A 13,225-nucleotide genomic window follows, 5' to 3' on the forward strand; every position below is an offset into this window, starting at 1 on the left:
CTCAGTGACTGACGGCTGATCGTTGTACTACAGCTGTCTCCAGGTTACGTTGATGATGGCCTAGTAACGTAACGTCAGAGTGACAGAACTGTGCTGAGAACTAGCTGTCAGAGAAAACACTCAGGCTTATTGTACTAGCTACAGTACAATAAAAATGTATCGGTGGCTAAAGACAGGGACATTAAAAAGAAAATCAAATTAACACGCATTTTTTGTTGACGAAAAAAGACGAGACGAAATCTACTTCATTAAATAAAAAATTAATAAAATGTGTCTTTCCTTTTTCGTCATAGACTTTTAAATTACAATCCAAAAAGTGCATTCATTGGATGCGCGTTAGTTTTTCTCTGTGTGCTCATGCCGGTGTGTGTGTGTGTGTGTGTGTGTGTGTGTGTGTTTATGACTGAGGAGCACACACCCACCGGCGCTGTCTGAAGCGTAGCGCGGCGAGAACAAAGTTAAAACAGCAGCGCACTGACATAGATTGTGTAACAAAGCGAAGAGGTGCCACTCCGCTCTATTTTCACTGGCTAACAGCAGTACACTGTCTTAGCTTGTCTATTCAGAGAAGTGGTATCACTTCGGCTTATTTTTCAATCTATGTTATCGCAGGCATACTACTGCTCATTCATTGGTAGCTGAATTGTTAGGTCTGTGTGATAAGCAATTTACATTTTAAAATAATAATAATAATTTAACATATTGTTAAATTTGAAAAAAAAAAAAAAAAGCCAACATGATGCAGGTCAAAGACTAAAAAAGACTATTGACTAAAACTAAACTAAAATACTTTGTAATTTAGCCGACTAAAACTAGACTAAAATACTTTGGATTTTCTTCAACTAAAACTAGACTAAAAAGCCAAGACTTTTCGTCGACTAAGATGTGACTAAACAAAATAGAATACATGTTGACTAAATATGAGTATGAATTTTTTTGTAAGGACCCCCTCGAAAATGAGATGGTGCATCTCAAGGGGCTATCCTTGAAATAAAGAACAAAGAACACATCTTAATAATTGATATCTGAGTGCATGTATTTGGGAGTGTGTGTATAGGAACTGTGCACCTGTTTAGTGAGGGGATGCCTGCAGCTCTCTCACATTCTCATAGTTAGATTATAAAATATGGCACAATTTTTTATTAGTGTCATGGGGCAGGACATCTGTGCTCTGAGAACAGGGCTGGTTATGAGCCAGCAGGCAGGGTGGTGGGCAGGTAGTATTTTGCATATTCATAGGTTTGTGCATTGTTAATAAGGGCAATGTTTCGTTTTACACTGAAGGCATTATGGGATGTTTTTCAAAAATCAATCAAACAAACAAACAAACAAACCAAAAACAAACAAACAAACAAAAAACCTCGTAAACATGTAATATTGATGAGCAGAGATTATTTCCCCTTCTAGAGGCTTAATAATTGACTGCAGAGGGACTTTAAGTGCACAGCTAGCCAGCCTGTCTGGGAGGGACCTGAGCCTTAATATAACTTAAACAGGTGAATCAGATGAAAATGAACCTTTGTTCAGTTAGTTGTTGTGGAAGAATTAGCTATCCAGACCAAAACTGTTTTTTCTTTCTTTCTTTCTTTCTTTCTTTCTTTCTTTCTTTCTTTCTTTCTTTCGTTTTTTTAACCAGACTGTAAATATGTAACTATATTTAAATATATAAAATATATTTTAACATGGGAGTCAGTGGAGCTTGGCTTTTTTTTTTTTTTTTTTTGCAGCCAGCATCTAGTGGCTGGTAGCAGAAGTACAGTGCTTTGGCACTTCCCCCATTGGCATTACTTTTCAGAGCTGGCGGTTGCCACCTGGCCAGTATCCAGCACTCAGTAATTATGAGAGGATAGTAGCACTGCCACTGTCCCACATAACAGGTAGGGGGGAGTGAAATAATATCACCCTGCATTTGTTTTATGGTAAGTCTGTGCTACTGTACTATGGAGCAATAAAAATGTATTACCTCTGTATTACCTCCAAAAAATGAAAACTAAATAAAAATTCTATGGGTCAAAAAATGTTTCCCTTCTTCAGCAGCAGTTAAAACAGTATCCAGATTTGTAGTTGAACTACTTTTAAGATACTGCAAAATGCAGAAATAGTTTAATCATATGTCCCAGATACTAGGTTTGGATGACCTGCAGAGACAAGGGGCCCTATCTTGCGCCAGACTCCCTAAACCCGCTATTTGTGGATTTAGGATTTAGGAAGAGGCGTTCCCGTAAAAGTTGCTATCTTGTGCACCTCCCGCTATCCGCAAAACACCTCCGCTACCCGCTATATTATGAATAGGCGTGTTTTGGGCGTTATGCCAGTTAAACCAATCAGTGTGCCAGGTGCCATTGCCTTTAAGGGCAGGATGCGCTATCCTAAATCCTAAATCCTAAACCCGCGATGGAGAGAGGGAGGTAGATTTTCTCAGGGCTTCTACTGAGGCTAAAGCAAGTTGGCTTTATATACATATGATATATTATATTATAGGCGAGTTAATTCGGGAGATGGAGCCACATGTGTCCAAGTGGACGTGTCACAAGGTTGTACTGATTGAGTAAAATCCCGGGGTCACACCACACACACACAAGAGGCAGAGGTGGAACTATGGGCTCTAGTTTCGCAGACCTGGCGAGGCGCGGGCGCAGTGCAGCTGCGCTGCGCCAACTGGGTGTGTCCAAGTGGATTTTGCAAGTTTGGCACGCCGTGCGCCTTGGCGCAACTACTGCGCCGTTCCTCCTACCGGCGCAAGGGAGGAGAGAAGGCGTGGAGTGGGTTTGACACAGCCGATTCACTTTAAACCAATCAAATGAGCCCCTGTCGTCGCCTTTAAAATGCGCTGCGCGAAGGCGTAGTGGTAGTCTACACATTTGACATGGATGAAGAGAGCAGCCGCATCACACACGCACTGAGGCCAGTCTTGGATGCTGCGATGTTGCTGGAGCTACCTGCCACCCATCTGTCCATCCATCCATCTAACCACCCATCCATCCATCCATCCATGCATCTATCCTTAAATTTGTCTTCCTGAGTCCCCTGTCTTTCCATTACCTGCCTGCCTCGCATCTCTTTTTTTCCAGCTCTGTCACCGTCTGTTAAAGTTATTGATTTTTACGAGCAAATATAAATTTTACTGTGAAGCCCCCATTTTTAATGAATGTTTTTACCTCAAAGGATAATCCTCACCATATTCATATAAATAGCCTACATGTTTGTTTTGCAACTTTCGACTCCATCACTTACTGATGCAACAACACACTAGAGATTAAAACAAAATCCGGTTCATGAAAGCTTTTACATTCGCTGTTCTAAACGCCCAGTGTCTGGCAAGGAACCGATGCATTTTACATTTTAGATTTGTGTGGAATCAGGATTTCATTCATTCATTCATCTTCTAAACCGCTTATCCTCACTAGGGTCGCGGGTGGGGGTGCTGGAGCCTATCCCAGCGCTCATAGGGCGAAGGCAAGGAAACACCCTGGACAGGTCGCCAGTCCATCGCAGGGCAAATCAGAGTTTCCGTTAGAAAAAATTGGCACAGGACAACGTGACCGGCAGGTTTTCAATTTACCGGACAAATGTTTGAAATTCCGGTCAAATATTATCTGAATTTACTGAGCTTAAAATTATATGCAAGCTATTTAAGAATGATATCAAGGCATGTCAATTTATAGCGTAATCTTTTTATTGAAAAGCAGCCTGTATCAAATTAAATTAGTGCCGTCAATTGACTCACGTGCGTAACGTCTAAAATTAATAAATAAATATTGCACAAGCCTGTGCTGTTTTAACATGAACGTTGCATACAATTGCAACTACAATTTGCAAACAAAAAAACGGGCTCATATCATTTTAATAACGCGGCGTGCTGCCAACTTGAAATCAAATAGATGCAATAAAAACTTAATTCATCAGCTGAACTAAAATCAAAAGTCTCAAGTGTCTCACCGCAACTTGCAATGCGCATCAGTCTTGTGATCTTGTTCTCCGCGCTGTTTTGATCCGGTTCTGCAGAAAAAAACCCTCTCTCTCCCTCTGGTACACCGGAGACAGGGATCACGCAGTCTATTTTTTTTTTTTAAATTATAAATAAAATTACGTGGAAATTGACTGTTTTAATAAAATTCAAATTGTGAATATTTTCACCGGACATTTAAAAATTACCTGACTTTGGCAGATTTTACCAGTCATAGTCCGGTGATTACCGGATAACGAAAACCCAGAGTGGAATATTTAAATATATATGGAAGAAAAACTGTAGTTAACAGGGGCAGCGCCAGACACCATGACTGGAAAAAAGACATCACTGTACTGGACACATTGTTTGACTGACAGGTGATCAGGTTGGGTTTCCATTACGCTGCCAAACGGTGCCAATCTCCTTTGATCTGACATCAGTTGTGACGGCACAGTCGATATGGAGATATGTTTATGTGCTGACTGAGATAGTAGCATTGAATAGTGGTTTCTGTGGGTATTTATTGCATTGTTAATGTGCCTGACATTCTGGAAACCTGCCTGTGAGGTTGTGGTGACATGTGCGCACTGCCCGCCTGTCAGCCAAACTTCCACTGCGCCAGCCACGCTGCGCCTTGCGCCGAAAGTAGACGTGGTTTCAGATGGCGAGCTTTTGGCGCACCTCGGCGAAGCCTTTTGGCACGAAACTGTCACTGCGCCAAGCTGAATCTGTCGACACCTCCCCCTGCTGCGCCGCCACTCCCATCTCGGTGCAGATCCGTCTGCGAAACTTGGAAACCGTTCGCCTCGCGCGTTGCGCTGGTCGAAACTAGCTCTGCGCGGGGTGCGCCTCACTGCGCCACCCTGCGCTGCGCCGGGAAACTAGAGCCCTATGTGTAAACTAATTTATTTAAGGTAGATTGGGCAAATAAAATATTAAAAATAAAAATATAGCACAGCTGCTGGCTTATGATAAAACAATAAAACGTGCTGGCGTAAGTGTCCAATTAAAACAGTCTTTCCTCTAAACAGTCTATATGAGTAATATACTCAGTCCATTCCGGCGGCGTCCCGGTATCAGTCCGACCGTGTGCGTGGCGAGGCTCCGTCGGGGCGCGCATTGAAGCCGCCTGGACGCGCTCTCCTAACAGCCCAAACTTTAGGGATAGCGGATAGCGGGTGGTCAGGACCACCCGCTATCCGCTTTCCCTAAAGTGTGTGCGCAAGATAGCAACTTTAGGGATAACGCATGAAACACGCCCACGGACACACCTCCAGGCGCAAATGACGGAGTCGGCATAAGGATAGCGGGTAGCGGGTGGCGCAAGATACCGTTTAGGGATAGCAAGCTCCTAAATCCGCAATTTGCGGGTAGCGGGTAGTGGCAGCGGATAGCGGGTGGCACAAGATAGGGCCCAAGGTCTCTGGGTCCTGCACACCCTCCAGCACTGCTCAGACAGATGGTGTCTGCCCGCCTCAAGGGTGGAGTACATCGATTTTTTAATTTATTGTTCCTTTATGTGTGAGTTTTTGAATTTTAAAGGTGACATTCTCTCTCTCCACCGTTTTGCTGTGAGATGTTTAATAAAAGAACATCAGAAGTCAAAGTCTGTCTTCTTTCTTCTATTTTTCCTTTCTAGAACAAATTGCCAATGATTTCAGTTTTGAAGAATCCAGTATGTGACTTCATCCAGGGGTCATAAAAACACACAGTGGGTGCAAACACACACACACACACACACACACACACACACACACACACACACACATACACACAGACATGCACACACAGACAGACACACAATACCTTTCCCCCATCATTAAAGGGCCCTGTGGTTAGGACAGTGTGGTCTAGGTTAGAGGCAAAGCTCCAACACCTAGGTTTTGACCACTGTGTGTGTCTGAAAATGAAACTTAGTGTGTTGTGTATGCATGTGCATGCATGCTTGTGTGCAGAAGAGTGGGTGTGTGTTCTCTCTCTCTCTCTCTCTCTCTCTCTCTCTCTCTCTGCTCTTTGCATGCTGTTGCTGCCTCTTAAAGGAAGGACTGGGAAGCCTTGCAGTACAGAAGCTGCAAAACAACAGGTATCCACCATTATTAAGCAGGTATGTGCAGAAAAAACAATTTTATTTGAAATACTGACAAATTAGTTATTTTTTAGTCTTATAACTAAGGAAAAGCAAGAGGAGAGTTGTACTATTTTGGCTCACTGATGTTACATAAGGTACCTCAAGGGACCACAATGAAATTAGGGTCTTTCTGCCCAACTTTGACACCCAGAATGGATAAAACTGCATTACAATTTTAACATTAGATGAAAAGTTTCAGCATGAGAAAATTTTATACTTTTTTATTTTATTTGAAATGGATTTTAAATGGACATGTACTAATTCTCTAAGCTTTCACAAAAAATGGTGTAAGTTATTTGAAGAGAATAGAATAAAGGCTATGGGGATTAAGCCCTATGCATGAATCATAACTTGTTAGCTTAGTTTTGGTTGAAGCAAAAACAAAGAGTCTATAGTTGAAGCTGGTTATAAAGTAGAAGGTGGAATATTTGAAACTATAGCTAACTAAATGTTTTGTTGTTGCCTTGACAGAAAATAGTCATAGTATTATATATGTGTGTGTGTGTGTGTATGTATATCTATCTATCTATCTACTATATATATATACATATATATATATATATATATATATATATATATATATTTTATTTATTTTTTTTTTTTTTTTCTTCGACTTTCAACGGACCCTAGCGAAACGTTGACATCAGTTAATGACGTTGACGTTTTGATGGGTCAACCTTTACGTTAATGCCCTAGTGTGTAAGTGTATACATACATACATATACATACATACATATATCTATCTATCTATCTATATCTATCTATCTATCTATCTATCTATCTATCTATCTATCTATATATATAGATAGATAGATAGATAGATAGATAGATAGATATAGATAGATATAGATATGTATGTATGTATGTATGTATGTATGTACATGTATGTATATGTATATATGTGTGTGTGTGTGTGTGTGTGTGTGTGTGTGTGTATCTATCTATCTATCTATCTATCTATATATATAATTATTAGCAACAGGTTGAGCCTGTTCATGTTCTGAGTACAGTGCATGCTTTAGATTGAACCGAGCAGGATTCTCCATTTATGATGATTATGAATTTGAAAAGGGCATCTAACAGTTAAAGATTCAGCGGCTCCAGGTAATTCTGTAATTCTTCAGGTACCATGTTTGACCGGAGGGCCAGGATTATTTCGTCGCTGCCAGATTGAGCTGGATGAAATTTGATTACATGTTGGTTGCTTGCGGAATTCAGTGTGTGCTTATATGAGGCCTGCAGCTACAAGCCCGCAGAGAGAGAGGGGAGGGAGAAAAGGACAAATTGTCTGTGGTAAAAAGTAGTTGTGCAATCTCCCTGTCTCATACTTTCTGTGTTTTTGTCTGTATTTTTTAGTATGCATAAGCAGGTCGATGTGTGCATTTAAAGGAATACACCAGGTTTTGTAGAGACTGTCACATTGATCAACGTAGCTGTTAATTGATGAAAACATACACAACCAAATAATCCATGAGTCCCCAGTAGACCACCGGTTCCAGTGCTCCGTATTAAGACTTCAGCACAGTAAACTGAGTGGGTAGCCTCGTTCCAGACCTGTGAATTGCGCGTTTACTTTAAAAAAAAAAAAAAAAAAAAAAAAACTTTTTGATGTATTCAAACTGTGCCACAGCCAGAGAGATCATAGCGTATCAGCTAAAGCTGACCAACATTAGAAAATACAAGGATACAAGGAAGTTTATTTGTCATTATACAACAGGTTGAATAATGAAATTGAAGTGTGGTTCCCTCTTGATTGATTAAATGATTGATTGTGTAGAAAATAGAATTATTAAGCCTGGAGGAGTTCAGATGGTGCTTTAGTCTCACAGCCTGAGGGAAGAAGCTGCTCTGTAGTCTGGTGGTACGTCAGCGGATACTTCTGTATCTTTTGCCTGACGGCAGCAGGGTGAACAGGCTGTGGCTGGGGTGGGTGTTGTCTTTTAGGATCCTTTTGGCTCTGCACAGGCACCTCACCTTCCCAATATCACTGAGGCTTGGTAGATGGGTGCCAATGATGTTTTGGGCAGTTTTAATCACTCGTTGCAGAGTCTTCCTGACCTGGGCCGTGCCCATCCCATGCCAGTTTGTGATGTTTCCAGTCAGGATGCTTTCAATCGCTCCTTTGTAGAAGCTGACAAGAACTTGGCGTGGGAATTTTGCTTTCTTAAGTTTCCTTAAGAAATACAGTCGTTTCTGAGCTTTTTTAACCAGGGCAGAGATATGTGAAGTCCATGACAGGTTCTCTGTTATGTTGATTCCCAGGAACTTGAAACTGCTCACTTGCTCCACCTCAGCTCCATTGATGTAGACGGGGTTGTGTGTCTTTGCCTCCTTTTTTCTTAAATCAACTATCAGCTCTTTGGTTTTGCTGACGTTGAGCAGAAGGTTGTTGTCTGTGCACCATTCTACAAGATGGTTGATTTCCTCCCGATATGAAAAAAAAATGTTAAAAAAAAAAAAAAATGTTAAAGTTATCAACACTGCTACTAAGGTTGTTTTAAATAAATTCAAACTAAAAACTCTCAAAGCTGAGCAATGCGCTGATGTCATTTCTGAAAGGGGAAGATGTTTTTTGTATTTTGCCCACAGGATGTAGCAAATGTTTAATTTATTCACTAGAATTATTAGAATTAGCTGGACTCTGCTGAATCATTTGTCCAAATGTTTTTCATCGTCTGTTTGGAAATACAGAGCTCTTGTCTTTGTTATGAACCCTCTCACCGACAAACTGACTGGGCATAAACAGCACAAAGTGTGAACACTGAATGACATCTTTGTAGTTGCTAAGGTTCAGACTGAATAATGGAGTGGAAAAAGAATATCAGGTCTGAATATCAGGCTTCTGAGTGAGGGTAGGAAACTAGCATTATTCAAAATGAACAACAAAGACATATTTATGCAAGATATTTTATACTATATTTTATTTGAACGACAGCACCAATAATCTATGTAAGATTTGTGCAATGAAATGGACAAGAGATCTCCATAAAACAGAGGATGACATTTCTTGGGATGATATATGGAAAAATGCATTGCAACCCTTTCGTTGCACATAAATAAATTGAGGCAATTTAAAATACTTAACAGACTGACCCTCTCTGATTGCCTGCCACCTTCCCTTCCTTGAGAAACAGGTAAAGTAGTCCCTGCTAGTTCCAAACATTTTTAATGCATTTTTATATTTTGTGTACATAATTGCAAGACTTTGCTGAGTATCATTTACCTGTAGAGCTGGCGTAAGATTTGATTTTCTCACCTTTGATGTAGTGCTAGAGGCAACTATTACTCAACGTAGTTTTTGCTTAAGCGTTTAAGCATAAAATGCCAATCTTCTACAGGGGACACATGGGAGATTGTGGTGTCTATGTTGTCATTGTTTAACCTTTTGAATCCAATGAGCTAGTTTGTAATTTTATTTTAAATATAAATAGATCTTTTGTAATTAGTTGATTAATTAATTAATTTGCAAATTTTCCCATTAATATTTTACTAATTTACTGTTTTCTTTTTGCCCAATTTTCTGTTTTTTTTTTTTTTTAATTTAATTCTTTTATAATATTCTAGTCATTTTCTTGTAACTTTTTATTAATTTCTTGCCGGTTTTCAGGTCATTTCTTGCTGATTTGCTCATTACCTTTTGTCCCGTGTTTTTGAAAGAAATCAAGTGAATTTGCTCAGGTTTCAAGGGTTAAAGGGGAAACATGACTAACACTGCAACCTCCCAAAAACTTTGTATGTGTGTGTCTATCACTTATATTAGTGAGTGACTGAGGTGCTTGGTTTCTACCTGGCATGTCTCTGCAGCTCTCCTCGCAGTTTTCCAAGTGACTGTCAGATCAGTTTTCTGTATCAGCTCACTGACAGATGCTTGGACTCATTCTTTCTTAGTTGCAGGAACCGAGAGTTTAGCCTCAGGGCTTTGCTTGTTCCACCCTCTAACATGCATTGCAGAACAAGATGTTTATACCCAACCAGGAGACAAAAAAGCTGTATTTCCTCTCTCAGCAGTTCATTAGTACTGTGGAACAAACATGAGACAACTGTGCTTTGTGCTGCCTCTGGCTGTACAGGAATAGGAAAGCCTTAAAAGGAACACTGCTGTGGCTCAAGGTTATGATATGTCTGTAGGTGACTGCATTAGATAAGTCAAAATAGATTACTGATGATATTCACATTAATTATGCTGTGATTACTGTTTGACCAATATCGATTTTTGAAGGTTAATTTTAGATTGAATCGGCTGGTAGTCCTTTATGCCAATATTCAGTTTAACATTTACATTTGACCATTTTTATGCCAAAGAAATCCAAACAATCAGTGTTTTCCCCAGAATTTTATTCTTGCCAGATTGGAAAACATTCTTCCATAGATAGATAGATAGATAGATAGATAGATAGATAGATACTTTATTCATCCCGCAGGAAATTCCCATGATAGAGCATGGGATGCTACAACCAAAAAAGAGAAAGCTACACCATGACCATTGCCTGGTCAACCATTTTCTGGTCCAGTTACTGGTAAATGCCAATATGCCAAATATTCACCAGTAACTGGACTATTACTGTCATTCTTACATAGTCCAATATTTATATGAAGACATAATTAGGCTAGATTTCCACCAGCACTGAGGGTATGTAATGTTCACTGGTTTCCCCTAAATGGTTACAGATGTAATTCATCTAGGACTCAGATGAATGACATGCATAAATTCTAGGCACATAGGAACATGTAGTGTCTGGTCATTTTCACCAATGCACAGTGTGAAAATTATTATCATTTAGAGAGCTGATTTTCTGGGAAAGTCCTACTGTCCAATGTTCATTTAGCCCAGTTTCAGCACTCAGTGTCACCCCCTCCATGTGGCCTCTCATATTCTTGGCATACATCAATAGATTCATCCTGCTGTAACTGTCCACTGAACCCAGTATGAAATATTGAATCCAACACTGAATATGAATACTAACATTAATTCCACTACAACTAATAATAATGATACCCCTAGCTGTAAGTCTAACAGTTTGGTGCTGGTGAGCAACTGTTGATATTCTCCCACAGGTGTTTGCTGATCATGGCCCCCAAACTGGGTATGCTGCTGGTACTGGCTGTCGTCATGGTAACAGTGCTGGCCCAGAGGCGACGCCCGACATCAACATCCACAGATGAGTGGAACTACAGGGATGGCTGTGAGCTCCAGATTTCCCTGTCTGTTTACTCTGGGTCAAAGGTCAAGTTCAGGGCTAATCATGATGATGTAAAGCTAGAGGTGAAAGATCACACAACAAACAAAACAGCCGTTCAAAAACAAATCTCTTTGTGTGTGTGTGAAAGCCTCTTTAATTTACTTTTGTTGGAAGATTCAACCAAGTATGTCTCACTTAAACTAAGAATCTCTCTTTGTAGAGAGACTAGATCAAAGCGGAATCATAACCGACAACAGTATACAACAATGTACAAAGTCAGAATAATAAATCACATAAAAGAGAGAGAAAGGTAAAAGTCTATTAGTCCAATTAAACTTGCAGGTAGGGTCAAATATTGATTCTGGACTAAACAAGCAACCTTAGGCATTTCACATTACAGGGTTCTTTTGTAAGGTGCCAGATCAAACACCCAAACTATCATCTGTGTATAAAGTTGGCAGGGTATAGTGATGTCTACTGGAACCAAATTTGCATTAACTGTGCATTCATACTTTTCGGTTCCAGCTGAGAAAGTGAACATGCGAGGTGTAGCCAACCTGACTCAGATTCTGGACAACTGGAGGTTTGACATCCTGAGCCAGATGAGAGGACTTCTGCAGAACGATCACCAGTCTCTCCTGCCCGACTACTCCAGGTATAGAGGGACACAGAGAGGGCATGTGAGCGACATGTGAACAGAGAAACAGAAGAGAGAGAGAGAGTGAGAGAGAGAGAGAGAGAGAGAGAGAGAGAGAGAGAGAGAGAGAGAGGGTGGAGTATGGAGTAGAAACTGTTGCCATGGTACTGGGTTAGTTTCCATATAAATCAACTTTGCACAAGTTGCTGACTGTCTGTGGTGATAGGTTTTCCAGAGAGAACCAAAGCATTGCTTCATCTTCAGCAAGATTTAAAGTTTAGTAACACTTCTCTTCTCCACTATAACTGGGTGACAGTTTGTGGAATTTAAAGAGGTTATATTAAGTAAAGGGTCTACGGGATCATGTTCAATCATGTTTATCAGCTAGGTTTGCTAGTTTGCATATGTTGACAGTAGAAACTAGTTTAATAGGAGAAGCACAATCTTTATTATTATTATTATTATTATTATTATTTTGTTTATTTATAAAGTACCTCTCACACAAGAGAAGCAATTAAAAGTGCTTTGCAATAAAACAAAAACGGAACACATTAAAACAAACAAAACAAAACAAACACCGTAAACCAGTAATAATGTTGCTAATGTCAGACTTCAATTGAATTTTCCTTCTCGGATTTCAGTTGATACACTTCTAATAATCTGAGCTTTTATCTGAGCTAATAATCTTTTAGTAGCCGTAATTTGAGAGGTGTAACTGCTCCATGCTCCACGTGCTGGCTGAAGCAATCTAGCTCAGTACGGGACCAATTCCAAAAAAATTTGCCCTTATCAGTATTCCCTATGTGGGCCCCAATAAGTGGTAAAATAGAGCCCAGGCTGAAAAATACCTTTAAATGCTAAAAACGGTGATAGTTCAGCCCAGTTTTAGCTGAGAAGAAAAATGTTTAAAAACCTTAAACTGACTGAAAGGCGAGTCACCCTTCCACTGCTTGGCCCACCATGCAATACCTCCCACCTCAGAGAGTCAGTGACTTGCCACAAGTTGGTTTACATGGAAGCTAGCTCAGTGCCATGGCGATAGCAGACATAAAAATGGCCGCTAGCTCCAACCATCCTCCTGGTAAGCTGATTTCAGTGGGAAACTACTCGACTCAGGTTCTGTGGGAAAAATACAAGGATACAAGGAAGTTTATTGGTCATTATACAACAGGTTGTATAATGAAATTAAAATGTGGTTCTCTCTTGATTGATTAATTGATTGTATAAAAAATGAAATGATTAAACATGGAGAATTGCAGATGGTGCATTTAGCAGTCTCACAGCCTGAGGGAAGAAGCTGCTCTGTAGTCTGGTGGTACGGCAGCAAATAC

The sequence above is a fragment of the Myripristis murdjan genome, chromosome 8 (assembly GCF_902150065.1).
Source record: "Myripristis murdjan chromosome 8, fMyrMur1.1, whole genome shotgun sequence".
Taxonomy (NCBI): domain Eukaryota; kingdom Metazoa; phylum Chordata; class Actinopteri; order Holocentriformes; family Holocentridae; genus Myripristis; species Myripristis murdjan.